The 27,821-nt window shown below is 46.6% G+C and overlaps 1 pseudogene; it reads right to left on the reverse strand.

Annotated features, from left to right (window-relative positions):
- Window positions 1–27,821, reverse strand: part of LOC124035469 — a 101,321-nt pseudogene that overhangs the window by 59,046 nt on the left and 14,454 nt on the right.

Raw genomic sequence — 27,821 nt, forward strand, 5'->3', positions numbered from 1 at the left:
AACAGTCAGTATTACCAACAGTCAACAGTCAGTATTACCAACAGTCAGTATTACCAACAGTCAGTAGTTACCAACAGTCAGTAGTCAGTATTACCAACAGTCAGTAGTCAGTATTACCAACAGTCAGTAGTCAGTATTACCAACAGTCAGTAGTCAGTATTACCACAGTCAGTATTACCAACAGTCAGTATTACCAACAGTATTACCAACAGTCAGTAGTCAGTATTACCAACAGTCAGTATTACCAACAGTCAGTATATTACCAACAGTCAGTATTCCAGTATTACCAACAGTCCAACAGTCAGTAGTCAGTATTACCAACAGTCAGTAGTCAGTATTACCAACAGTCAGTAGTCAGTATTACCAACAGTCAGTAGTCAGTATTACCAACAGTCAGTATTACCAACAGTCAGTAGTCAGTATTACCAACAGTCAGTAGTCAGTATTACCACAGTCAGTAGTCAGTATTACCAACAGTCAGTATTACCAAAGTCAGTCAGTATTACCAACAGTCAGTATTACCAACAGTCAGTATTACCAACAGTCAGTAGTCAGTATTACCAACAGTCAGTATTACCAACAGTCAGTATTACCAACAGTAGTCAGTATTACCAACAGTCAGTAGTCAGTATTACCAACAGTCAGTAGTCAGTATTACCAACAGTCAGTATTACCAACAGTCAGTATTACCAACAGTCAGTATTACCAGTCAGTAGTCAGTATTACCAACAGTCAGTATTACCAACAGTCAGTAGTCAGTATTACCAACAGTCAGTAGTCAGTATTACCAACAGTCAGTATTACCAACAGTCAGTAGTCACTATTACCACAGTAGTCAGTATTACCAACAGTCAGTAGTCAGTATTACCAACAGTCAGTAGTCACTATTACCAGCAGTCAGTAGTCAGTATTACCAACAGTCAGTAGTCAGTATTACCAACAGTCAGTACCAACAGTCAGTATTACCAACAGTCAGTATTACCAACAGTCAGTATTACCAACAGTCAGTAGTTACCAACAGTCAGTAGTCAGTATTACCAACAGTCAGTAGTCAGTATTACCAACAGTCAGTATTACCAACAGTCAGTAGTCAGTATTACCAACAGTCAGTAGTCATTATTACCAACAGTCAGTATTACCAACAGTCAGTAGTCAGTATTACCAACAGTCAGTATTACCAACAGTCAGTAGTCAGTATTACCAACAGTCAGTAGTCATTATTACCAACAGTCAGTATTACCAACAGTCAGTAGTCACTATTACCAACAGTCAGTATTACCAACAGTCAGTAGTCATTATTACCAACAGTCAGTATTACCAACAGTCAGTAGTCACTATTACCAACAGTCAGTATTACCAACAGTCAGTAGTCAGTATTACCAACAGTCAGTATTACCAACAGTCAGTAGTCAGTATTACCAACAGTCAGTAGTCAGTATTACCAACAGTCAGTAGTCAGTATTACCAACAGTCAGTATTACCAACAGTCAGTAGTCAGTATTACCAACAGTCAGTAGTCAGTATTACCAACAGTCAGTAGTCAGTATTACCAACAGTCAGTATTACCAACAGTCAGTAGTCAGTATTACCAACAGTCAGTAGTCAGTATTACCAACAGTCAGTAGTCAGTATTACCAACAGTCAGTAGTCAGTATTACCAACAGTCAGTAGTCAGTATTACCAACAGTCAGTAGTCAGTATTACCAACAGTCAGTAGTCACTATTACCAACAGTCAGTATTACCAACAGTATTACCAACAGTCAGTATTACCAACAGTCAGTAGTCAGTATTACCAACAGTCAGTATTACCAACAGTCAGTAGTCAGTATTACCAACAGTCAGTAGTCAGTATTACCAAAGTCAGTAGTCAGTATTACCAACAGTCAGTATTACCAACAGTCAGTAGTCAGTATTACCAACAGTCAGTAGTCACTATTACCAACAGTCAGTACCAACAGTCAGTATTACCAACAGTCAGTAGTCAGTATTACCAACAGTCAGTAGTCAGTATTACCAACAGTCAGTAGTCAGTATTACCAACAGTCAGTATTACCAACAGTCAGTAGTCAGTATTAGTCAACAGTCAGTATTACCAACAGTCAGTAGTCAGTATTACCAACAGTCAGTAGTCAGTATTACCAACAGTCAGTAGTCAGTATTACCAAGTCAGTCAGTATTACCAACAGTCAGTAGTCAGTATTACCAACAGTCAGTAGTCAGTATTACCAACAGTCAGTAGTCAGTATTACCAACAGTCAGTAGTCAGTATTACCAACAGTCAGTAGTCAGTATTACCAACAGTCAGTATTACCAACAGTCAGTAGTCAGTATTACCAACAGTCAGTATTACCAACAGTCAGTATTACCAACAGTCAGTAGTCAGTATTACCAACAGTCAGTAGTCAGTATTACCAACAGTCAGTAGTCAGTATTACCAACAGTCAGTATTACCAACAGTCAGTAGTCAGTATTGCAACAGTCAGTAGTCAGTATTACCAACAGTCAGTAGTCAGTATTACCAACAGTCAGTAGTCAGTATTACCAACAGTCAGTAGTCAGTATTACCAACAGTCAGTAGTCAGTATTACCAAATAGTCAACAGTCAGTAGTCACTATTACCAACAGTCAGTATTACCAACAGTCAGTAGTCACTATTACCAACAGTCAGTAGTCACTATTACCAACAGTCAGTAGTCAGTATTACCAACAGTCAGTAGTCAGTATTACCAACAGTCAGTATTACCAACAGTCAGTATTACCAACAGTCAGTATTACCAACAGTCAGTATTACCAACAGTCAGTATTACCAACAGTCAGTATTACCAACAGTCAGTAGTCAGTATTACCAACAGTCAGTAGTCAGTATTACCAACAGTCAGTATTAGTCAGTATTACCAACAGTCAGTAGTCAGTATTACCAACAGTCAGTATTACCAACAGTCAGTATTACCAACAGTCAGTAGTCAGTATTACCAAAGTCAGTAGTCAGTATTACCAACAGTCGGTAGTCAGTATTACCAACAGTCAGTATTACCAACAGTCAGTAGTCAGTATTACCAACAGTCAGTATTACCAACAGTCAGTAGTCAGTATTACCAACAGTCAGTAGTCAGTATTACCAACAGTCAGTATTACCAACAGTCAGTAGTCAGTATTACCAACAGTCAGTAGTCAGTATTACCAACAGTCAGTATTACCAACACAGTCAGTATTACCAACAGTCAGTAGTCAGTATTACCAACAAGTAGTCAGTATTACCAACAGTCAGTATCAGTATTACCAACAGTCAGTAGTCACTATTACCAACAGTCAGTATTACCAACAGTCAGTATTACCAACAGTCAGTAGTCAGTATTACTAACAGTCAGTATTACCAACAGTCAGTAGTCAGTATTACCAACAGTCAGTAGTCAGTATTACCAACAGTCAGTAGTCACTATTACCAACAGTCAGTAGTCAGTATTACCAACAGTCAGTAGTCACTATTACCAACAGTCAGTATTACCAACAGTCAGTAGTACCAACAGTCAGTATTACCAACAGTCAGTATTACCAACAGTCAGTAGTCAGTATTACCAACAGTCAGTAGTCACTATTACCAACAGTCAGTATTACCAACAGTCAGTAGTCAGTATTACCAACAGTCAGTATTACCAACAGTCAGTAGTCAGTATTACCAACAGTCAGTATTACCAACAGTCAGTAGTCAGTATTACCAACAGTCAGTAGTCAGTATTACCAACAGTCAGTAGTCAGTATTACCAACAGTCAGTAGTCAGTATTACCAACAGTCAGTATTACCAACAGTCAGTATTACCAACAGTCAGTAGTCAGTATTACAACAGTCAGTATTAGTCAGTATTACCAACAGTCAGTATTACCAACAGTCAGTATTACCAACAGTCAGTAGTCAGTATTACCAACAGTCAGTATTACCAACAGTCAGTAGTCAGTATTACCAACAGTCAGTATTACCAACAGTCAGTATTACTACCAGTCAGTCAACAGTCAGTATTACCAACAGTCAGTATTACCAACACAGTCAGTATTACCAACAGTCAGTAGTCAGTATTACCAACAGTCAGTAGTCAGTATTACCAACAGTCAGTAGTCAGTATTACCAACAGTCAGTATTACCAACAGTCAGTAGTCAGTATTACCAACAGTCAGTAGTCAGTATTACCAACAGTCAGTATTACCAACAGTCAGTATTACCAACAGTCAGTATTACCAACAGTCAGTATTACCAACAGTCAGTAGTCAGTATTACCAACAGTCAGTATTACCAACAGTCAGTATTACCAACAGTCAGTATTACCAACAGTCAGTAGTCAGTATTACCAACAGTCAGTAGTCAGTATTACCAACAGTCAGTATTACCAACAGTCAGTAGTCAGTATTACCAACAGTCAGTATTACCAACAGTCAGTATTACCAACAGTCAGTATTACCAACAGTCAGTAGTCAGTATTACCAACAGTCAGTAGTCAGTATTACCAACAGTCAGTAGTCAGTATTACCAACAGTCAGTATTACCAACAGTCAGTAGTCAGTATTACCAACAGTCAGTAGTCAGTATTACCAACAGTCAGTATTACCAACAGTCAGTAGTCACTATTACCAACAGTCAGTAGTCAGTATTACCAACAGTCAGTAGTCAGTATTACCAACAGTCAGTAGTCAGTATTACCAACAGTCAGTAGTCACTATTACCAACAGTCAGTATTACCAACAGTCAGTATTACCAACAGTCAGTAGTCAGTATTACTAACAGTCAGTATTACCAACAGTCAGTATTACTAACAGTCAGTATTACCAACAGTCAGTATTACCAACAGTCAGTATTACCAACAGTCAGTATTACCAACAGTCAGTAGTCAGTATTACCAACAGTCAGTAGTCAGTATTACCAACAGTCAGTAGTCAGTATTACCAACAGTCAGTATTACCAACAGTCAGTAGTCAGTATTACCAACAGTCAGTAGTCAGTATTACCAACAGTCAGTATTACCAACAGTCAGTATTATAACAGTCAGTATTACCAACAGTCAGTAGTCAGTATTACCAACAGTCAGTAGTCAGTATTACCAACAGTCAGTAGTCAGTATTACCAACAGTCAGTATCAGTATTACCAACAGTCAGTATTACCAACAGTCAGTATTACCAACAGTCAGTAGTCAGTATTACCAACAGTCAGTAGTCAGTATTACCAACAGTCAGTAGTCAGTATTACCAACAGTCAGTAGTCAGTATTACCAACAGTCAGTATTCAACAGTCAGTAGTCAGTATTTAACAGTCAGAAACAGGTGTATTACCAACAGTCAGTAAACAGTCAGTAGTCACTTTACCAACAGTCAGTAGAAACAGGTATTACAACAGTCAGTAGTCATTTATTAGAAACAGTCAGTAGTCAGTATTCAACAGTCAGTAGTCAACATTAGAAACAGTCAGTTAACAGAGAAACAGGTTATCAACAGTCAGTAGTCAGGTATTACCAACAGAGAAACAGGTGTATTTAACAGAGAAACAGTCAGTATTACCAACAGTCAGTATTACTAACAGTCTATTAACAGAGAAACAGGTGTATCAACAGAGAAACAGGTGTATTAACAGAGAAACAGGTGTATCAGAGAAACAGGTGTATTTAACAGAGAAACAGGTGTATCAACAGAGAAACAGGTGTGACAACAGAGAAACAGGTGTATTTAACAGAGAAACAGGTGTATCAACAGAGAAACAGGTGTATCAACGGAGAAACAGGTGTATTTAACAGAGAAACAGGTGTATTTAACAGAGAAACAGGTGTATTTAACAGAGAAACAGGTGTATCAACAGAGAAACAGGTGTATCAACAGAGAAACAGGTGTATCAACAGAGAAACAGGTTTATTTAACAGAGAAACAGGTGTATTTAACAGAGAAACAGGTGTATTTAACAGAGAAACAGGCGTACCTTTCTTTTTGAGCGTTCTGATTTCTTGGACATATTCTTCATCTTCTTGTGGAGATGGAATAACACCTGAAGAGGAAAAGGAAACGCATCATCAACATAACAGTCAGAACACATTCAGTTCTCTCTATACTTGGAATTCAATCGTGATAAATGGTTAGCGGTTAGCGGTTAGCAGTTAGCAGTTAGCGGTTAGCAGTTAGCAATTAGCGGTTAGCAGTTAGCGGTTAGCAGTTAGCAGTTAGCGGATGAATGTATAAACGTTTCATTTTTATTTATTTATCTATTTATTTCACCTTTATTCAACCACGTAGACAAGTTCTCATTAATAACTGCGACCCTGACCAAGATAAAGCAAAGGAGTCCGACACAAACAACAACACAGAGTTACACGTGGAATAAACAACGCTCGACATGCGTGGGACCCAAAATGAGGTACCGTGTTAGATAAGGGAGGTAAAGGCAATAAATAGGCCATAGTGGCAAAATAATGACAATTTAGCCATTTAGCACCATAACAGACACATTGCGAAGATGTGATAGAGGTCCTTCCTCGTGGACAGTCAGTCGGCCTTAATAACAGCACATATGTCTCTGTCTAATCTATGGGACAAAGGAAGCCCCTTATCTGTCATGTTTTGTCTTATATTGTCTTGTCATTTTGCTTTTCCTTCTGTTCGTTTTCCCTCTGCTGGTCTTTTTAGGTTCGTTCCCCTTTTTCTCTCTCTCTTCTCTCTATCGTTCCGTTCCTGCTCCCAGCTGTTCCTATTCCCCTAATCAATCATTTAGTCTTCCCACACCTGTTCCCTATCTTTTCCCCTGATTAGAGTCCCTATTTCTCCTCTTGTTTTCCGTTTCTGCCCTGTCGGATCCTTGTATATTGTTCACCGTGCTGTGTCTTTGTATCGCCCTGTCGTGTCGTGTTTCCCTCAGATGCTGCGTGGTGAGCAGGTGTCTGAGTCTGCTACGGTCAAGTGCCTTCCCGAGGCAACCTGCAGTTTATTATCAAGTCTCCAGTCAGTTCTCGTGATTACGAGTGAAATTGTTTCTTATGTTTTATTTACCGCTCCGATTTGTCTAGGAGTATTGCTATTTCCTTAAACTGGATTAAAGACTCTGTTTTCGCCAAGTCGCTTTTGGGTCCTCATTCACCTGCATAACATTATCACTCTCCTCTGGATGGTTCTCTGTGTCCCATCAGTACTCTGTGTCCCATCAGTGTTCTGTGTCCCATCAGTTCTCTGTGCCCCATCAGTACTCTGTGTCCCATCAGTACTCTGTGTCCCATCAGTACTCTGTGTCCCATCAGTTCTCTGTGTCCCATCAGTACTCTGTCTCCCATCAGTTATCTGTGTCCCATCAGTACTCTGTGTCCCATCAGTTCTCTGTGTCCCATCAGTACTCTGTGTCCCATCAGTACTCTGTCCCATCAGTACTCTGTGTCCCATCAGTACTCTGTGTCCCATCAGTGTTCTGTGTCCCATCAGTTCTCTTTGTCCCATCAGTTATCAGTGTCCCATCAGTGTTCTGTGTCCCAGCAGTACTCTGTTTCCCATCAGTGATAGGAGGTAAAAGACAGCACAATCTGGGGCCAGGCGATAGGGGGTAAAAGACAGCACAATCTGGGGTCAGGCGATAGGGGGTAAAAGACAGCACAATCTGGGGCCAGGCGATAGGGGGTAAAAGACAGCACAATCTGGGGCCAGGCGATAGGGGGTAAAAGACAGCACAATCTGGGGCCAGGCGATAGGGGGTAAAAGACAGCACAATCTGGGGCCAGGCGATAGGGGGTAAAAGCCCTACAGTACAATCTGAGGCCAGGCGATAGGGGATAAAAGCCCTACAGCACAATCTGGGACCAGGCGATAGGGGGTAAAAGCCCTACAGTACAATCTGGGACCAGGCGATAGGGGGTAAAAGCCCTACAGCACAATCTGGGGCCAGGCGATAGGGGATAAAAGACAGCACAATCTGGGGCCAGGCGATAGGGGGTAAAAGACAGCACAATCTGGGGCCAGGCGATAGGGGTAAAAAGACAGCACAATCTGGGGCCCGATAGGGGGTAAAAGACAGCACAATCTGGGGCCAGGCGATAGGGGGTAAAAGACAGCACAATCTGGGGTCAGGCGATAGGGGATAAAAGCCCTACAGCACAATCTGGGACCAGGCGATAGGGGGTAAAAGCCCTACAGTACAATCTGGGACCAGGCGATAGGGGGTAAAAGACAGCACAATCTGGGACCAGGCGATAGGGGGTAAAAGACAGCACAATCTGGGGCCAGGCGATAGGGGGTAAAAGACAGCACAATCTGGGGCCAGGCGATAGGGGGTAAAAGACAGCACAATCTGGGGCCAGGCGATAGGGGATAAAAGCCCTACAGCACAATCTGGGACCAGGCGATAGGGGGTAAAAGCCCTACAGTACAATCTGGGACCAGGCGATAGGGGGTAAAAGCCCTACAGCACAATCTGGGGCCAGGCGATAGGGGATAAAAGACAGCACAATCTGGGGCCAGGCGATAGGGGGTAAAAGACAGCACAATCTGGGGCCAGGCGATAGGGGTTAAAAGCCCTACAGCACAATCTGGGGCCAGGCGATAGGGGGTAAAAGACAGCACAATCTGGGGCCAGGCGATAGGGGGTAAAAGACAGCACAATCTGGGGTCAGGCGATAGGGGATAAAAGCCCTACAGCACAATCTGGGACCAGGCGATAGGGGGTAAAAGCCCTACAGTACAATCTGGGACCAGGCGATAGGGGTAAAAGACAGCACAATCTGGGACCAGGCGATAGGGGGTAAAAGACAGCACAATCTGGGCCAGGCGATAGGGGGTAAAAGACAGCACAATCTGGGGCCAGGCGATAGGGGATAAAAGCCCTACAGCACAATCTGGGACCAGGCGATAGGGGGTAAAAGCCCTACAGTACAATCTGGGACCAGGCGATAGGGGGTAAAAGCCCTACAGCACAATCTGGGGCCAGGCGATAGGGGATAAAAGACAGCACAATCTGGGGCCAGGCGATAGGAGGTAAAAGACAGCACAATCTGGGGCCAGGCGATAGGGGTTAAAAGCCCTACAGCACAATCTGGGGCCAGGCGATAGGGGGTAAAAGACAGCACAATCTGGGTCCAGGCGATAGGGGGTAAAAGACAGCACAATCTGGGGTCAGGCGATAGGGGATAAAAGCCCTACAGCACAATCTGGGACCAGGCGATAGGGGGTAAAAGCCCTACAGTACAATCTGGGACCAGGCGATAGGGGGTAAAAGACAGCACAATCTGGGACCAGGCGATAGGGGGTAAAAGACAGCACAATCTGGGGCCAGGCGATAGGGGGTAAAAGACAGCACAATCTGGGGCCAGGCGATAGGGGGTAAAAGACAGCACAATCTGAGGCCAGGCGATAGGGGATAAAAGCCCTACAGCACAATCTGGGACCAGGCGATAGGGGGTAAAAGCCCTACAGTACAATCTGGGACCAGGCGATAGGGGGTAAAAGCCCTACAGCACAATCTGGGGCCAGGCGATAGGGGATAAAAGACAGCACAATCTGGGGCCAGGCGATAGGGGGTAAAAGACAGCACAATCTGGGGCCAGGCGATAGGGGTTAAAAGCCCTACAGCACAATCTGGGGCCAGGCGATAGGGGGTAAAAGACAGCACAATCTGGGGCCAGGCGATAGGGGGTAAAAGACAGCACAATCTGGGGTCAGGCGATAGGGGATAAAAGCCCTACAGCACAATCTGGGACCAGGCGATAGGGGGTAAAAGCCCTACAGTACAATCTGGGACCAGGCGATAGGGGGTAAAAGACAGCACAATCTGGGACCAGGCGATAGGGGGTAAAAGACAGCACAATCTGGGACCAGGCGATAGGGGGTAAAAGACAGCACAATCTGGGGCCAGGCGATAGGGGGTAAAAGACAGCACAATCTGGGGCCAGGCGATAGGGGGTAAAAGACAGCACAATCTGGGGCCAGGCGATAGGGGGTAAAAGCCCTACAGCACAATCTGGGGCCAGGCGATAGGGGGTAAAAGACAGCACAATCTGGGACCAGGCGATAGGGGGTAAAAGACAGCACAATCTGGGGCCAGGCGATAGGGGTAAAAGACAGCACAATCTGGGGCCAGGCGATAGGGGGTAAAAGACAGCACAATCTGGGGCCAGGCGATAGGGGGTAAAAGCCCTACAGTACAATCTGGGACCAGGCGATAGGGGGTAAAAGACAGCACAATCTGGGGCCAGGCGATAGGGGGTAAAAGACAGCACAATCTGGGACCAGGCGATAGGGGGTAAAAGACAGCACAATCTGGGGCCAGGCGATAGGGGGTAAAAGACAGCACAATCTGGGGCCAGGCGATAGGGGGTAAAAGACAGCACAATCTGGGACCAGGCGATAGGGGGTAAAAGACAGCACAATCTGGGGCCAGGCGATAGGGGGTAAAAGACAGCACAATCTGGGGCCAGGCGATAGGGGGTAAAAGACAGCACAATCTGGGGCCAGGCGATAGGGGGTAAAAGACAGCACAATCTGGGGCCAGGCGATAGGGGTAAAAGCCCTACAGTACAATCTGGGACCAGGCGATAGGGGTAAAAGACAGCACAATCTGGGGCCAGGCGATAGGGGGTAAAAGACAGCACAATCTGGGGCCAGGCGATAGGGGGTAAAATCAGCACAATCTGGGGCCAGGCGATAGGGGGTAAAAGACAGCACAATCTGGGACCAGGCGATAGGGGGTAAAAGACAGCACAATCTGGGGCCAGGCGATAGGGGATAAAAGCCCTACAGCACAATCTGGGACCAGGCGATAGGGGGTAAAAGCCCTACAGTACAATCTGGGACCAGGCGATAGGGGGTAAAAGCCCTACAGCACAATCTGGGGCCAGGCGATAGGGGATAAAAGACAGCACAATCTGGGGCCAGGCGATAGGGGGTAAAAGACAGCACAATCTGGGGCCAGGCGATAGGGGTTAAAAGCCCTACAGCACAATCTGGGGCCAGGCGATAGGGGGTAAAAGACAGCACAATCTGGGGCCAGGCGATAGGGGGTAAAAGACAGCACAATCTGGGGTCAGGCGATAGGGGATAAAAGCCCTACAGCACAATCTGGGACCAGGCGATAGGGGGTAAAAGCCCTACAGTACAATCTGGGACCAGGCGATAGGGGGTAAAAGACAGCACAATCTGGGACCAGGCGATAGGGGGTAAAAGACAGCACAATCTGGGGCCAGGCGATAGGGGGTAAAAGACAGCACAATCTGGGGCCAGGCGATAGGGGATAAAAGCCCTACAGCACAATCTGGGACCAGGCGATAGGGGTAAAAGCCCTACAGTACAATCTGGGACCAGGCGATAGGGGGTAAAAGCCCTACAGCACAATCTGGGGCCAGGCGATAGGGGATAAAAGACAGCACAATCTGGGGCCAGGCGATAGGGGGTAAAAGACAGCACAATCTGGGGCCAGGCGATAGGGGTTAAAAGCCCTACAGCACAATCTGGGGCCAGGCGATAGGGGGTAAAAGACAGCACAATCTGGGGCCAGGCGATAGGGGTAAAAGACAGCACAATCTGGGGTCAGGCGATAGGGGATAAAAGCCCTACAGCACAATCTGGGACCAGGCGATAGGGGGTAAAAGCCCTACAGTACAATCTGGGACCAGGCGATAGGGGGTAAAAGACAGCACAATCTGGGACCAGGCGATAGGGGGTAAAAGACAGCACAATCTGGGGCCAGGCGATAGGGGGTAAAAGACAGCACAATCTGGGGCCAGGCGATAGGGGGTAAAAGACAGCACAATCTGAGGCCAGGCGATAGGGGATAAAAGCCCTACAGCACAATCTGGGACCAGGCGATAGGGGTAAAAGCCCTACAGTACAATCTGGGACCAGGCGATAGGGGTAAAAGCCCTACAGCACAATCTGGGGCCAGGCGATAGGGGATAAAAGACAGCACAATCTGGGGCCAGGCGATAGGGGGTAAAAGACAGCACAATCTGGGGCCAGGCGATAGGGGTTAAAAGCCCTACAGCACAATCTGGGGCCAGGCGATAGGGGGTAAAAGACAGCACAATCTGGGGCCAGGCGATAGGGGGTAAAAGACAGCACAATCTGGGGTCAGGCGATAGGGGATAAAAGCCCTACAGCACAATCTGGGACCAGGCGATAGGGGTAAAAGCCCTACAGTACAATCTGGGACCAGGCGATAGGGGTAAAAGACAGCACAATCTGGGACCAGGCGATAGGGGTAAAAGACAGCACAATCTGGGACCAGGCGATAGGGGGTAAAAGACAGCACAATCTGGGGCCAGGCGATAGGGGTAAAAGACAGCACAATCTGGGGCCAGGCGATAGGGGTAAAAGACAGCACAATCTGGGGCCAGGCGATAGGGGGTAAAAGCCCTACAGCACAATCTGGGGCCAGGCGATAGGGGTAAAAGACAGCACAATCTGGGACCAGGCGATAGGGGGTAAAAGACAGCACAATCTGGGGCCAGGCGATAGGGGTAAAAGCCCTACAGCACAATCTGGGACCAGGCGATAGGGGTAAAAGACAGCACAATCTGGGGCCAGGCGATAGGGGTAAAAGACAGCACAATCTGGGGCCAGGCGATAGGGGGTAAAAGACAGCACAATCTGGGGCCAGGCGATAGGGGGTAAAAGACAGCACAATCTGGGGCCAGGCGATAGGGGTAAAAGCCCTACAGTACAATCTGGGACCAGGCGATAGGGGTAAAAGACAGCACAATCTGGGGCCAGGCGATAGGGGGTAAAAGACAGCACAATCTGGGACCAGGCGATAGGGGGTAAAAGACAGCACAATCTGGGGCCAGGCGATAGGGGGTAAAAGACAGCACAATCTGGGGCCAGGCGATAGGGGGTAAAAGACAGCACAATCTGGGACCAGGCGATAGGGGGTAAAAGACAGCACAATCTGGGGCCAGGCGATAGGGGGTAAAAGACAGCACAATCTGGGGCCAGGCGATAGGGGGTAAAAGACAGCACAATCTGGGGCCAGGCGATAGGGGGTAAAAGACAGCACAATCTGGGGCCAGGCGATAGGGGGTAAAAGCCCTACAGTACAATCTGGGACCAGGCGATAGGGGGTAAAAGACAGCACAATCTGGGGCCAGGCGATAGGGGGTAAAAGACAGCACAATCTGGGGCCAGGCGATAGGGGGTAAAATCAGCACAATCTGGGGCCAGGCGATAGGGGGTAAAAGACAGCACAATCTGGGACCAGGCGATAGGGGGTAAAAGACAGCACAATCTGGGGCCAGGCGATAGGGGGTAAAAGACAGCACAATCTGGGGCCAGGCGATAGGGGGTAAAAGACAGCACAATCTGGGACCAGGCGATAGGGGGTAAAAGCCCTACAGCACAATCTGGGACCAGGCGATAGGGGGTAAAAGACAGCACAATCTGGGACCAGGCGATAGGGGGTAAAAGCCCTACAGCACAATCTGGGACCAGGCGATAGGGGGTAAAAGACAGCACAATCTGGGACCAGGCGATAGGGGGTAAAAGACAGCACAATCTGGGGCCAGGCGATAGGGGGTAAAAGCCCTACAGCACAATCTGGGGCCAGGCGATAGGGGGTAAAAGCCCTACAGTACAATCTGGGACCAGGCTATAGGGGGTAAAAGCCCTACAGCACAATCTGGGACCAGGCGATAGGGGGTAAAAGACAGCACAATCTGGGACCAGGCGATAGGGGGTAAAAGACAGCACAATCTGGGGCCAGGCGATAGGGGTAAAAGCCCTACAGCACAATCTGGGACCAGGCGATAGGGGTAAAAGCCCTACAGCACAATCTGGGACCAGGCGATAGGGGGTAAAAGACAGCACAATCTGGGACCAGGCGATAGGGGGTAAAAGACAGCACAATCTGGGGCCAGGCGATAGGGGGTAAAAGACAGCACAATCTGGGACCAGGCGATAGGGGGTAAAAGACAGCACAATCTGGGGCCAGGCGATAGGGGGTAAAAGACAGCACAATCTGGGGCCAGGCGATAGGGGGTAAAAGCCCTACAGCACAATCTGGGGCCAGGCGATAGGGGGTAAAAGACAGCACGATCTGGGGCCAGGCGATAGGGGGTAAAAGCCCTACAGCACAATCTGGGGCCAGGCGATAGGGGGTAAAAGACAGCACAATCTGGGGCCAGGCGATAGGGGGTAAAAGCCCTACAGTACAATCTGGGGCCAGGCGATAGGGGGTAAAAGCCCTACAGCACAATCTGGGGCCAGGCGATAGGGGGTAAAAGACAGCACAATCTGGGACCAGGCGATAGGGGGTAAAAGACAGCACAATCTGGGGCCAGGCGATAGGGGGTAAAAGCCCTACAGCACAATCTGGGACCAGGCGATAGGGGTAAAAGACAGCACAATCTGGGACCAGGCGATAGGGGGTAAAAGACAGCACAATCTGGGGCCAGGCGATAGGGGGTAAAAGCCCTACAGTACAATCTGGGGCCAGGCGATAGGGGGTAAAAGCCCTACAGTACAATCTGGGACCAGGCGATAGGGGGTAAAAGACAGTACAATCTGGGGCCAGGCGATAGGGGGTAAAAGCCCTACAGTACAATCTGGGGCCAGGCGATAGGGGGTAAAAGCCCTACAGCACAATCTGGGACCAGGTGATAGGGGGTAAAAGCCCTACAGCACAATCTGGGGCCAGGCGATAGGGGGTAAAAGACAGTACAATCTGGGACCAGGCGATAGGGGATAAAAGACAGTACAATCTGGGGCCAGGCGATAGGGGGTAAAAGCCCTACAGCACAATCTGGGGCCAGGCGATAGGGGGTAAAAGCCCTACAGTACAATCTGGGGCCAGGCGATAGGGGGTAAAAGCCCTACAGCACAATCTGGGACCAGGTGATAGGGGGTAAAAGCCCTACAGTACAATCTGGGGCCAGGCGATAGGGGGTAAAAGCCCTACAGTACAATCTGGGGCCAGGCGATAGGGGGTAAAAGCCCTACAGCACAATCTGGGACCAGGTGATAGGGGGTAAAAGCCCTACAGCACAATCTGGGGCCAGGCGATAGGGGGTAAAAGACAGTACAATCTGGGACCAGGCGATAGGGGATAAAAGACAGCACAATCTGGGGCCAGGCGATAGGGGGTAAAAGCCCGTCTCAGAGGAACATGGAATGGGTCATAAATGAAATACAGAGTGGATTTGTCTGAAATGACATCTTATCAAACAGCTATTCTAGGTTGGAGGAGAAAAACATCATGCTTAAGACTGTAGAGTGGGAGACTAATGTTCTCTGGAGTGATGAATCACGCGTCACCGTCTGCCAGTCTGACGGACGAATCTGGGTTTGGCAGATGCCACCTGCACCAATGCATACCAACTGTGAAGTGTGTTGGGGCTGTTTTTCATGGTTCGGACCCCTTAGTTCCAGAGAAAGTGAAATCTTAACGCTACAGCATACAGTGACATTCTAGATGATTCTGTCCTTCCAACTTTGTGACAAAAGTTTGATAAGGCCCTTGCCTTGTTTTAGGATGACAATGCCACCCCCCGTGCACAAAGTGAGTTCCATACAGAAATGGTTTGTTGAGATTGGTGTGGAAGAACATGACTGGTCTGCACAGAGTCCTGACCTCAACCCCATCAAACACCTTTGGGATGAATTGAAACGCCGACTGCCCCAATGCATAGTGCCAACTGTAAAGTTTGGTGGATGGGGAATAATGGTTCGGACTAGGCCCCTTAGTTCCAGGAAATCTTAATGCTACAGGGTACAGTGACATTCTAGAAGATTCTGTACTTCTAACTTTGTGGCAACAGTTTGGGGAAGGCCCCTTTCCTTGTTTTAGGATGACAATGCCCCCCGTGCATGAAGCCGAGATCCATACAAAAACAGTTTGTCAAAATTGGCGTGGAAGAAGTTGACTGGTCTGCAAAGAGCCCTGACCTCAACCCATCGAACACCTCTTGGGATGAATTGGTGCGCCGAATGCACTTTCAATTTTTTACCCAAGACTGCATTCCAAATGGCACCCTATTCCCTACATAGTGCACTACTGTTGACCAGAGCCCTATGGAACTCTATTCCCTAAATAGTGCACTACTTTAGACCAGAGCCCAATGGAACTCTATTCCCTACATAGTGCACTACTTTAGACCAGAGCCCAATGGAACTCTATTCCCTACATAGTGCACTACCTTTGACCAGTGCCCAATGGAACTCTATTCCCTACATAGTGCACTACTGTTGACCAGAGCCCAATAGGCCTTTCTCATAGTAGTGCACTATGAAGGGAATAGTGTGTAATTTGGGACCGCAAAGAGAGGATATACAGAGGACAAATCCAATCTGATTTTATTCGCCACTTGCTTGGTAAACAACACGTGCAGAATAACAGTGAAATGCTGACTGGAGGGTCCTTTCCCAACAACACAGAGCTAAATGCTGACTGGAGGGTCCTTTCCCAACAACACAGAGCTAAATGCTGACTGGAGGGTCCTTTCCCAACAACACAGAGCTAAAGGCTGACTGGAGGGTCCTTTCCCAACAATGTAGAGCTAAAGGCTAACTGGAGGGTCCTTTCCCAACAACACAGAGCTCAAGGCTGACTGGAGGGTCCTTTCCCAACAACACAGAGCTCAAGGCTGACTGGAGGGTCCTTTCCCAACAACACAGAGCTCAAGGCTGACTGGAGGGTCCTTTCCCAACAACACAGAGCTCAAGGCTGACTGGAGGGTCCTTTCCCAACAACACAGAGCTAAAGATGAAAACATACATGGAAACAGGAACATGAGGAATAAATACACAGTAGAATATATACACAGTGGAATATATACACAGTGGAATGAATACACAGTGGAATATATACACAGTGGAATATATACACAGTGGAATAAATACACAGTGGAATGAATACACAGTGGAATAAATACAGTGGAATGAATACACAGTGGAATGAATACACAGTGGAATATATACACAGTGGAATATATACACAGTGGAATTAATACACAGTGGAATATATACACAGTGGAATATATACACAGTGGAATAAATACAGTGGAATATACACACAGTGGAATAAATACAGTGGAATATATACACAGTGGAATATATACACAGTGGAATGAATACACAGTGGAATATATACACAGTGGAATAAATACACAGTGGAATAAATACACAGTGGAATATATACACAGTGGAATATATACATAGTGGAATATATACACAGTGGAATTAAACACACAGTGGAATAAATACACACACAGTGGAATGAATACACACACAGTGGAATAAATACACAGTGGAATGAATACACAGTGGAATATATACACAGTGGAATAAATACACAGTGGAATATATACACAGTGGAATGAATACACAGTGGAATAAATACAGTGGAATGAATACACAGTGGAATATATACACAGTGGAATATATACACAGTGGAATGAATACACAGTGGAATATATACACAGTGGAATGAATACACAGTGGAATAAATACACAGTGGAATAAATACACAGTGGAATATATACACAGTAGAATATATACACAGTGGAATAAATACACAGTAGAATATACACACAGTGGAATAAATACACAGTAGAATATACACACAGTGGAATATATACATTGGAATAAATACACAGTGGAATAAATACACAGTGGAATATATACACAGTGGAATATATACACAGTGGAATAAATACACAGTGGAATATATACACAGTGGAATAAATACACAGTGGAATATATACACAGTGGAATAAATACACAGTGGAATAAATACACAGTGGAATAAATACACAGTAGAATATATACACAGTGGAATAAATACACAGTAGAATATACACACAGTGGAATAAATACACAGTAGAATATACACACAGTGGAATATATACAGTGGAATAAATACACAGTGGAATAAATACACAGTGGAATATATACACAGTGGAATATATACACAGTGGAATATATACACAGTGAAATAAATACACAGTGGAATATATACACAGTGGAATAAATACAGTGGAATAAATACAGTGGAATATATACACAGTGGAATAAATACACAGTGGAATATATACACAGTGGAATAAATACACAGTGGAATAAATACACAGTGGAATATATACTCAGTAGAATAAATACACAGTGGAATATATACACAGTGGAATACATACACAGTGGAATATATACAGTGGAATATATACACAGTGGAATATATACAAAGTGGAATATATACCCAGTGGAATATATACACAGTGGAATAAATACTGTAGCGGTTGTCGTCTTCCTTTTCTGAGGAGGAGGAAATATCAGACCAATATGCAGCGTGGTAAGTGTTCGTCATATTTATTCCACTGAACAAGTGAATAAAGGAAACCCGAAACAGTCCCGTATGGTGAAAACACTGAAACGGAACATAACCACCCACAAACAAGAATGGGAAAACAGGCTGCCTAAGTATGGTTCTCAATCAGAGACAACAACTACCCACAACCCATAGTGGGAAAACAGGCTGCCTAAGTATGGTTCTCAATCAGAGACAACAACTACCCACAAATCATAGTGGGAAAACAGGCTGCCTAAGTATGGTTCTCAATCAGAGACAACAACTACCCACAAATCATAGTGGGAAAACAGGCTGCCTAAGTGTGGTTCTCAATCAGAGACAACGATAGACAGCTGCCTCTGATTGGGAACCATACCAGACCAAACACATAGAAATAGAAAACATAGAATACCCACCCCCAACTCACGCCCTGACCAACTTAAAATAGAGACATACAAAAGGAACTAAGGTCAGGACGTGACATATACACAGTGGAATAATCCATCAAACCAGAAAGAGGACATTTAGCAACACTAATGAGGACATGTCAGTAGAGAACATCTTGTACTGATATTTGACCACAGTCCCCTGAGCTATAAATATGTTCCATTTAAAACATTTTATAAATTCAGGCTCAAACTATTCCACTGGTAAAGATGTCTTGGAGAATAGAGGACTTGGAGAATAGAGGACTTGGAGTATAGAGGACTTGGAGAATAGAGGACTTGGAGTATAGAGGACTTGGAGAATAGAGGACTGGGAGTATAGAGGACTTGGAGAATAGAGGACTTGGAGAATAGAGGACTTGGAGTATAGAGGACTTGGAGTATAGAGGACTTGGAGAATAGAGGACTTGGAGAATAGAGGACTTGGAGAATAGAGACTGGGAGTATAGAGGACTTGGAGAATAGAGGACTTGGAGAATAGAGGACTTGGAGAATAGAGACTGGGAGTATAGAGGACTTGGAGAATAGAGGACTTGGAGAATAGAGGACTTGGAGTATAGAGGACTTGGAGAATAGAGGACTTGGAGTATAGAGGACTTGGAGAATAGAGACTGGGAGTATAGAGGACTTGGAGAATAGAGGACTTGGAGAATAGAGGACTTGGAGTATAGAGGACTTGGAGAATAGAGGACTTGGAGAATAGAGGACTTGGACAATAGAGGACTTGGACAATAGAAGGACTTGGAGTATAGAGGACTTGGAGGAAAGAGGACTTGGAATATAGAGGACTTGGAGAATAGAGGACTTGGAGAATAGAGGACTTGGAGAACAGAACTTTCCAACATAATTTGCAAATAAATTCATTAAAAATCCTACAATGTGATTTTCTGGATTTTTTTCCCTCTCATTTTGTCTGTCATAGTTGAAGTATACCTATGATGAAAATTACAGGCCTCTCTCATCTTTTTAAGTGGGAGAACTTGCACAATTGGTGGCTGACTAAATACATTTTTTGCCCCACTGGACTGGGCACCTGGACTGGGCACCTGCGCAGAGGAAGGCTCTGGCCGTGGAGTGAGACTGGTGACACACTCTTCAGGGCGAGTGCGGGGAGCCAGCACAGGACGTACCAGACTGGAGGTCTGGTGTGTGGTGGGATATTCAGTCAATAACTCGACCAAGGCGCAGCGTGAGTAGAGTTCCACATATTTATTACAGTGGAACCTCAAAACAACAAAGAATGAACAAACGTGCCATTCATAGAGCACATAGGCACTAAACAAAACAATATCCCACAATGCAGCTGGGAAAAAGGGACACACTAAGTATGATCCCCAAATAGAGGCAACGACATACAGCTGCCTACAATTGGGAACCATACTCACACACCAACATAGAACTATAATAACGAGAAAACCCCCTAGTCACGCTCTGACCTATTACACCATAGAGAACCCCGAGGGCTCTCTATGGTCAGGGCGTGACACAGACCGTGTGAGTAACTTAATTTATGTCCCCCTAATTGCCCTGAATACCTTGGTTAATCCTACAGCTATTGTATGCAGTAATCATGTGCATATGAACCAGAGTTATACTGTTAACACTGAGGCTGTGTGTCCTAGTAGGAAGACCACTGTTAACACTGAGGCTGTGTGTCCTAGTAGGAAGACCACTGTTAACACTGAGGCTGTGTGTCCTAGTAGGAAGACCACTGTTAACACTGAGGCTGTGTGTCCTAGTAGGAAGACCACTGTTAACACTGAGGCTGTGTGTCCTAGTAGGAAGACCACTGTTAACACTGAGGAGGTGTGTCCTAGTAGGAAGACCACTGTTAACACTGAGGTGGTGTGTCCTATAGGAAGACCACTGTTAACACTGAGGTGGTGTGTCCTAGTAGGAAGACCACTGTTATCACTGAGGCTGTGTGTCCCAGTAGGAAGACCACTGAGGTGGTGTGTCCTAGTAGGAAGACCACTGAGGTGGTGTGTCCTAGTAGGAAGACCACTGTTAACACTGAGGTGGTGTAGTAGGAAGACCACTGAGGTGGTGTAGTAGGAAGACCACTGTTAACACTGAGGAGGTGTGTCCTAGTAGGAAGACCACTGTTAACACTGAGGAGGTGTGCCCTATAGGAAGACCACTGTTAACACTGAGGTGGTGTGTCCTAGTAGGAAGACCACTGTTAACACTGAGGTGGTGTGCCCTATAGGAAGACCACTGTTAACACTGAGGTGGTGTGTCCTAGTAGGAAGACCACTGTTAACACTGAGGTGGTGTGTCCTAGTAGGAAGACCACTGTTAACACTGAGGTGGTGTGCCCTATAGGAAGACCACTGTTAACACTGAGGCTGTGTGTCCCAGTAGGAAGACCACTGAGGTGGTGTGTCCTAGTAGGAAGACCACTGAGGTGGTGTGTCCTAGTAGGAAGACCACTGTTAACACTGAGGAGGTGTGTCCTAGTAGGAAGACCACTGAGGTGGTGTGTCCTAGTAGGAAGACCACTGAGGTGGTGTGTCCTAGTAGGAAGACCACTGAGGAGGTGTGTCCTAGTAGGAAGACCACTGAGGTGGTGTGTCCTAGTAGGAAGACCACTGTTAACACTGAGGAGGTGTGTCCTAGTAGGAAGACCACTGAGGTGGTGTGTCCTAGTAGGAAGACCACTGTTAACACTGAGGAGGTGTGTCCTAGTAGGAAGACCACTGAGGTGGTGTGTCCTAGTAGGAAGACCACTGAGGTGGTGTGTCCTAGTAGGAAGACCACTGTTAACACTGAGGCTGTGTGTCCTAGTAGGAAGACCACTGAGGTGGTGTGTCCTAGTAGGAAGACCACTGAGGTGGTGTGTCCTAGTAGGAAGACCACTGTTAACACTGAGGTGGTGTGTCCTAGTAGGAAGACCACTGAGGAGGTGTGTCCTAGTAGGAAGACCACTGAGGTGGTGTGTCCTAGTAGGAAGACCACTGTTAACACTGCGGCGGTGTGCCCTATAGGAAGACCACTTTGTGCAGCTCACCCTGCACTATCAAGTCTACTTCTGATAAGCTTCCAAGTAAAGCAGTAAAAACAATCAAGCAAGACAGGAAAGTGCTAAAAATAGCCAAAATTAACATACTGAGAAACCAGGTCCATGAATTGATTAACTAGCTAGTAAAACAGACGACATTCATATTCTGCCTATCTCTGAAACTCGCTTAGATAATAATAATTATTCTGCCTATCTCTGAAACTCGCTTAGATAATAGCTTTGATGATACAGTGGAAGCAATACATGGTTATAACGTCTACAGGAGAGACAGAAACGCCCCCGTTGGCGGTGTTGCGGACTATATAAAGAACCAGGTTCCTGTAAAGCTTAGAGAGGATCTCATGTTAAATACTGTTGAAGTCATCTGGCTACAGGTTCATCTGCCTCACCTAAAGCCCATTCTGGTGGGAAGCTGCTATAGACCAGTCAGTATCTGGATAATGTTAAATACTGTTGAAGTAATGTGGCTACAGGTTCATCTGCCTCCCCTAAAGCCCATTCTGGTGGGAAGCTGCTATAGACAGTCAGTATCTGGATAATGTGTGATATGCTTGATAATGTATGTGATATCAAAAGAGAAGTACATTTTCTGGGTGATTTAAATATTGACTGGGTATCTTCAAGCTGCCCACTCAAGAGAGAGCCTCAAACTATAACCAGTGCCTGCAACCTGGTTCAGGTTATCAGTCAACCTACCAGGGTAGTTACAAACAGCACAGGAATGACATTACATTTACATTTAAGTCATTTAGCAGACGCTCTTATCCAGAGCGACTTACAAATTGGTGCATTCACCTTATGACATCCAGTAGAACAGTCACTTTACAATAGTGCATCTAAATCTTAAAGGGGGGGGGTGAGAAGGATTACTTATCCTATCCTAGGTATTCCTTAAAGAGGTGGGGTTTCAGGTGTCTCCGGAAGGTGGTGATTGACTCCGCTGTCCTGGCGTCGTGAGGGAGTTTGTTCCACCATTGGGGGGCCAGAGCAGCGAACAGTTTTGACTGGGCTGAGCGGGAACTGTACTTCCTCAGTGGTAGGGAGGCGAGCAGGCCAGAGGTGGATGAACGCAGTGCCCTTGTTTGGGTGTAGTGCCTGATCAGAGCCTGGAGGTACTGAGGTGCCGTTCCCCTCACAGCTCCGTAGGCAAGCACCATGGTCTTGTAGCGGATGCGAGCTTCAACTGGAAGCCAGTGGAGAGAGCGGAGGAGCGGGGTGACGTGAGAGAACTTGGGAAGGTTGAACACCAGACGGGCTGCGGCGTTCTGGATGAGTTGTAGGGGTTTAATGGCACAGGCAGGGAGCCCAGCCAACAGCGAGTTGCAGTAATCCAGACGGGAGATGACAAGTGCCTGGATTAGGACCTGCGCCGCTTCCTGTGTGAGGCAGGGTCGTACTCTGCGGATGTTGTAGAGCATGAACCTACAGGAACGGGCCACCGCCTTGATGTTAGTTGAGAACGACAGGGTGTTGTCCAGGATCACATCATCAACATGTATTGATCACATCTTTACTAACGCTGCAGAAATTAGCTTTAAAGCAGTATCCAGATCCATAGGATGCATTGATCACAATATAGTAGCCGTATCTAGCAAAACCAAAGATCCAAAGGCTGGCCCTAATCTAGTGTATAAGAGGTCATACAATGTTTTGTAGTGATTCATATGTTGATGATGTAAAGAATATTTGCTGGTCTGTGGTGTGTAATGAGGAGCAACCAGACGCTGCTGGTCTGTGGTGTGTAATGAGGAGCAACCAGACGCTTCTGGTCTGTGGTGTGTAATGAGGAGCAACCAGACGCTTCTAGTCTGTGGTGTGTAATGAGGAGCAACTAGACGCTGCTGGTCTGTGGTGTGTAATGAGGAGCAACCAGACGCTTCTGGTCTGTGGTGTGTAATGAGGAGCAACCAGACGCTGCTGGTCTGTGGTGTGTAATGAGGAGCAACCAGACGCTTCTGGTCTGTGGTGTGTAATGAGGAGCAACTAGACGCTTCTGGTCTGTGGTGTGTAATGAGGAGCAACCAGACGCTGCTGGTCTGTGGTGTGTAATGAGGAGCAACCAGACGCTGCTGGTCTGTGGTGTGTCATGAGGAGCAACCAGACGCTGCTGGTCTGTGGTGTGTAATGAGAAGCAACCAGACGCTGCTGGTCTGTGGTGTGTAATGAGGAGCAACCAGACGCTGCTGGTCTGTGGTGTGTAATGAGGAGCAACCAGACGCTGCTGATCTGTGGTGTGTAATGAGGAGCAACCAGACGCTGCTGGTCTGTGGTGTGTAATGAGGAGCAACCAGACGCTGCTGGTCTGTGGTGTGTAATGAGGAGCAACCAGACGCTGCTGGTCTGTGGTGTGTAATGAGGAGCAACCAGACGCTGCTGGTCTGTGGTGTGTAATGAGGAGCAACCAGACGCTGCTGGTCTGTGGTGTGTAATGAGGAGCAACCAGACGCTGCTGGTCTGTGGTGTGTAATGAGGAGCAACCAGACGCTGCTGGTCTGTGGTGTGTAATGAGGAGAAACCAGACGCTGCTGGTCTGTGGTGTGTAATGAGGAGCAACCAGACACTGCTGGTCTGTGGTGTCCAACTAAACTACTGAAAGAGCTGCTTCCTGTGCTTGGCCCTCCTATGTTGAACATAATAAACGGCTCTCTATCCACTGGATGTGTACCAAACTCACTAAACGTGGCAGTAATAAAGCCTCTCTTGAAAAAGCCAAACCTTGACCCAGAAAATATAAAAAACTATCGGCCTATATCGAATCTTCCATTCCTCTCAAAGATTTTAGAGAAGGCTGTTGCGCAGCAACTCACTGCCTTCCTGAAGACAAACAATGTATACGAAATGCTTCAGTCTGGTTTTAGACCCCATCATAGCACTGAGACGGCACTTGTGAAGGTGGTAAATGACATTTTGATGGCATCGGACCGAGGCTCTGCATCTGTCCTCGTGCTCCTAGACCTTAGTGCTGCTTTTGATACCATCGATCACCACATTCTTTTGGAGAGATTGGAAACCCAAATTGGTCTACACGGACATGTTCTGGCCTGGTTTAGGTCTTATCTGTCGGAAAGATATCAGTTTGTCTCTGTGAATGGTTTGTCCTCTGACAAATCAACTGTACATTTCGGTGTTCCTCAAGGTTCTGTTTTAGGACCACTATTGTTTTCACTATATATTTTACCTCTTGGGGATGTTATTCGAAAACATAATGTAAACTTTCACTGCTATGCGGATGACACACAGCTGTACATTTCAATGAAACATGGCGAAGCACCAAAATTGCCCTCGCTAGAAGCATGTGTTTCAGACATAAGGAAGTGGATGGCTGCAAACTTTCTACTATTAAACTCGGACAAAACAGAGATGCTTGTTCTAGGTCCCAAGAAACAAAGAGATCTTCTGTTGAATCTGACAATTAATCTTAATGGTTGTACAGTCGTCTCAAATAAAACTGTGAAGGACCTCGGCGTTACTCTGGACCCTGGTCTCTCTTTTGAAGAACATATCAAGACCATTTCGAGGACAGCTTTTTTCCATCTACGTAACATTGCAAAAATCAGAAACTTTCTGTCCAAAAATGATGCAGAAAAATTAATCCATGCTTTTGTCACTTCTAGGTTAGACTACTGCAATGCTCTATTTTCCGGCTACCCGGATAAAGCACTAAATAAACTTCAGTTAGTGCTAAATACGGCTGCTAGAATCCTGACTAGAACCAAAAAATTTGATCATATTACTCCAGTGCTAGCCTCTCTACACTGGCTTCCTGTCAAAGCAAGGGCTGATTTCAAGGTTTTACTGCTAACCTACAAAGCATTACATGGGCTTGCTCCTACCTACCTCTCTGATTTGGTCCTGCCGTACATACCTACACGTACGCTACGGTCACAAGACGCAGGCCTCCTAATTGTCCCTAGAATTTCTAAGCAAACAGCTGGAGGCAGGGCTTTCTCCTATAGAGCTCCATTTTTATGGAACGGTCTGCCTACCCATGTCAGAGACGCAGACTCGGTCTCAACCTTTAAGTCTTTACTGAAGACTCATCTCTTCGGTGGGTCATATGATTGAGTGTAGTCTGGCCCAGGAGTGGGAAGGTGAACGGAAAGGCTCTGGAGCAACGAACCGCCCTTGCTGTCTCTGCCTGGCCGGTTCCCCTTTTTCCACTGGGATTCTCTGCCTCTAACCCTGTTACGGGGGCTGAGTCACTGGCTTGCTGGGGCTCTCTCGTGCCGTCCCTGGGGGGGTGCGTCACCTGGGTGGGTTGATTCACTGTTGTGGTCGGCCTGTCTGGGTTTCCTCCCCCTTGGGTTGTACCGTGTCGGAGATCTTTGTGGGCTATACTCGGGCTTGTCTCAGGATGGTAGTTGGTGGTTGAAGATTTCCCGCTAGTGGTGTGGGGGCTGTGCTTTGGCAAAGTGGGTGGGGTTATATCCTACCTGTTTGGCCCTGTCCGGGGGTGTCCTCGGATGGGGCCACAGTGTCTCCTGACCCCTCCTGTCTCAGCCTCCAGTATTTATGCTGCAGTAGTTTATGTGTCGGGGGCTAGGGTCAGTTTGTTTATCTGGAGTACTTCTCCTGTCCTATTCGGTGTCCTGTGTAAATCTAAGTGTGCGTTCTCTAATTCTCTCCTTCTCTCTTTCTTTCTCTCTCTCGGAGGACCTGAGCCCTAGGACCATGCCCCAGGACTACCTGACATGATGACTCCTTGCTGTCCCCAGTCCACCTGGCCATGCTGCTGCTCCAGTTTCAACTGGCCTGGGCCCTAGGACCATGTCCCAGGACTACCTGACATGAGGACTCCTTGCTGTCCCCAGTCCACCTGGCCATGCTCCTGCTCCAGTTTCAACTGTTCTGCCTTACTATTATTCAACCATGCTGGTCATTTATGAACATTTGAACATCTTGGCCACGTTCTGTTATAATCTCCACCCGGCACAGCGAGAAGAGGACTGGCCACCCCACATATGCTCTCTCTAATTCTCTCTTTCTTTCTCTCTCTCGGAGGACCTGAGCCCTAGGACCGTGCCCCAGGACTACCTGACATGATGGCTCCTTGCTGTCCCCAGTCCACCTGACTGTGCTGCTGCTCTAGTTTCAACTGTTCTGCCTTATTATTATTTGAACATGCTGGTCATTTATGAACATTTGAACATCTTGGTCATGTTCTGTTATAATCTCTACCCGGCACAGCCAGAAGAGGACTGGCCACCCCACATAGCCCGGTTCCTCTCTAGGTTTCTTCCTAGGTTTTGGCCTTTCTAGGGAGTTTTTCCTAGCCACCGTGCTTTTACACCTGCATTGTTTGCTGTTTGGGGTTTTAGGCTGGGTTTCTGTACAGCACTTTGAGATATCAGCTGATGTACGAAGGGCTATATAAATAAATTTGATTTGATTTGATTTGATTTTGTAATGAGGAGCAACCAGACGCTGCTGGTCTGTGGTGTGTAATGAGGAGCAACCAGACGCTGCTGGTCTGTGGTATGTAATGAGGAGCAACCAGACACTGCTGGTCTGTGGTGTGTAATGAGGAGCAACCAGGCGCTGCTGGTCTGTGATGTGTAATGAGGAGCAACCAGACGCTGCTGGTCTGTGGTGTGTAATGAGGAGCAACCAGACGCTGCTGGTCTGTGGTGTGTAATGAGGAGCAACCAGACGCTGCTGGTCTGTGGTGTGTAATGAGGAGCAACCAGACGCTGCTGGTCTGTGATGTGTAATGAGGAGCAACCAGACGCTGCTGGTCTGTGGTGTGTAACGAGGAGCAACCAGACGCTGCAGGTCTGTGGTGTGTAATGAGGAGCAACCAGACGCTGCTGGTCTGTGGTGTGTAATGAGGAGAAACCAGACGCTGCTGGTCTGTGGTATGTAATGAGGAGCAACCAGACACTGCTGGTCTGTGGTGTGTAATGAGGAGCAACCAGGCGCTGCTGGTCTGTGGTGTGTAATGAGGAGCAACCAGACGCTGCTGGTCTGTGGTGTGTAATGAGGAGCAACCAGACGCTGCTGGTCTGTGATGTGTAATGAGGAGCAACCAGACGCTGCTGGTCTGTGGTGTGTAATGAGGAGCAACCAGACGCTGCTGGTCTGTG

The sequence above is a fragment of the Oncorhynchus gorbuscha genome, linkage group LG05 (assembly GCF_021184085.1).
Source record: "Oncorhynchus gorbuscha isolate QuinsamMale2020 ecotype Even-year linkage group LG05, OgorEven_v1.0, whole genome shotgun sequence".
Classification (NCBI taxonomy): domain Eukaryota; kingdom Metazoa; phylum Chordata; class Actinopteri; order Salmoniformes; family Salmonidae; genus Oncorhynchus; species Oncorhynchus gorbuscha.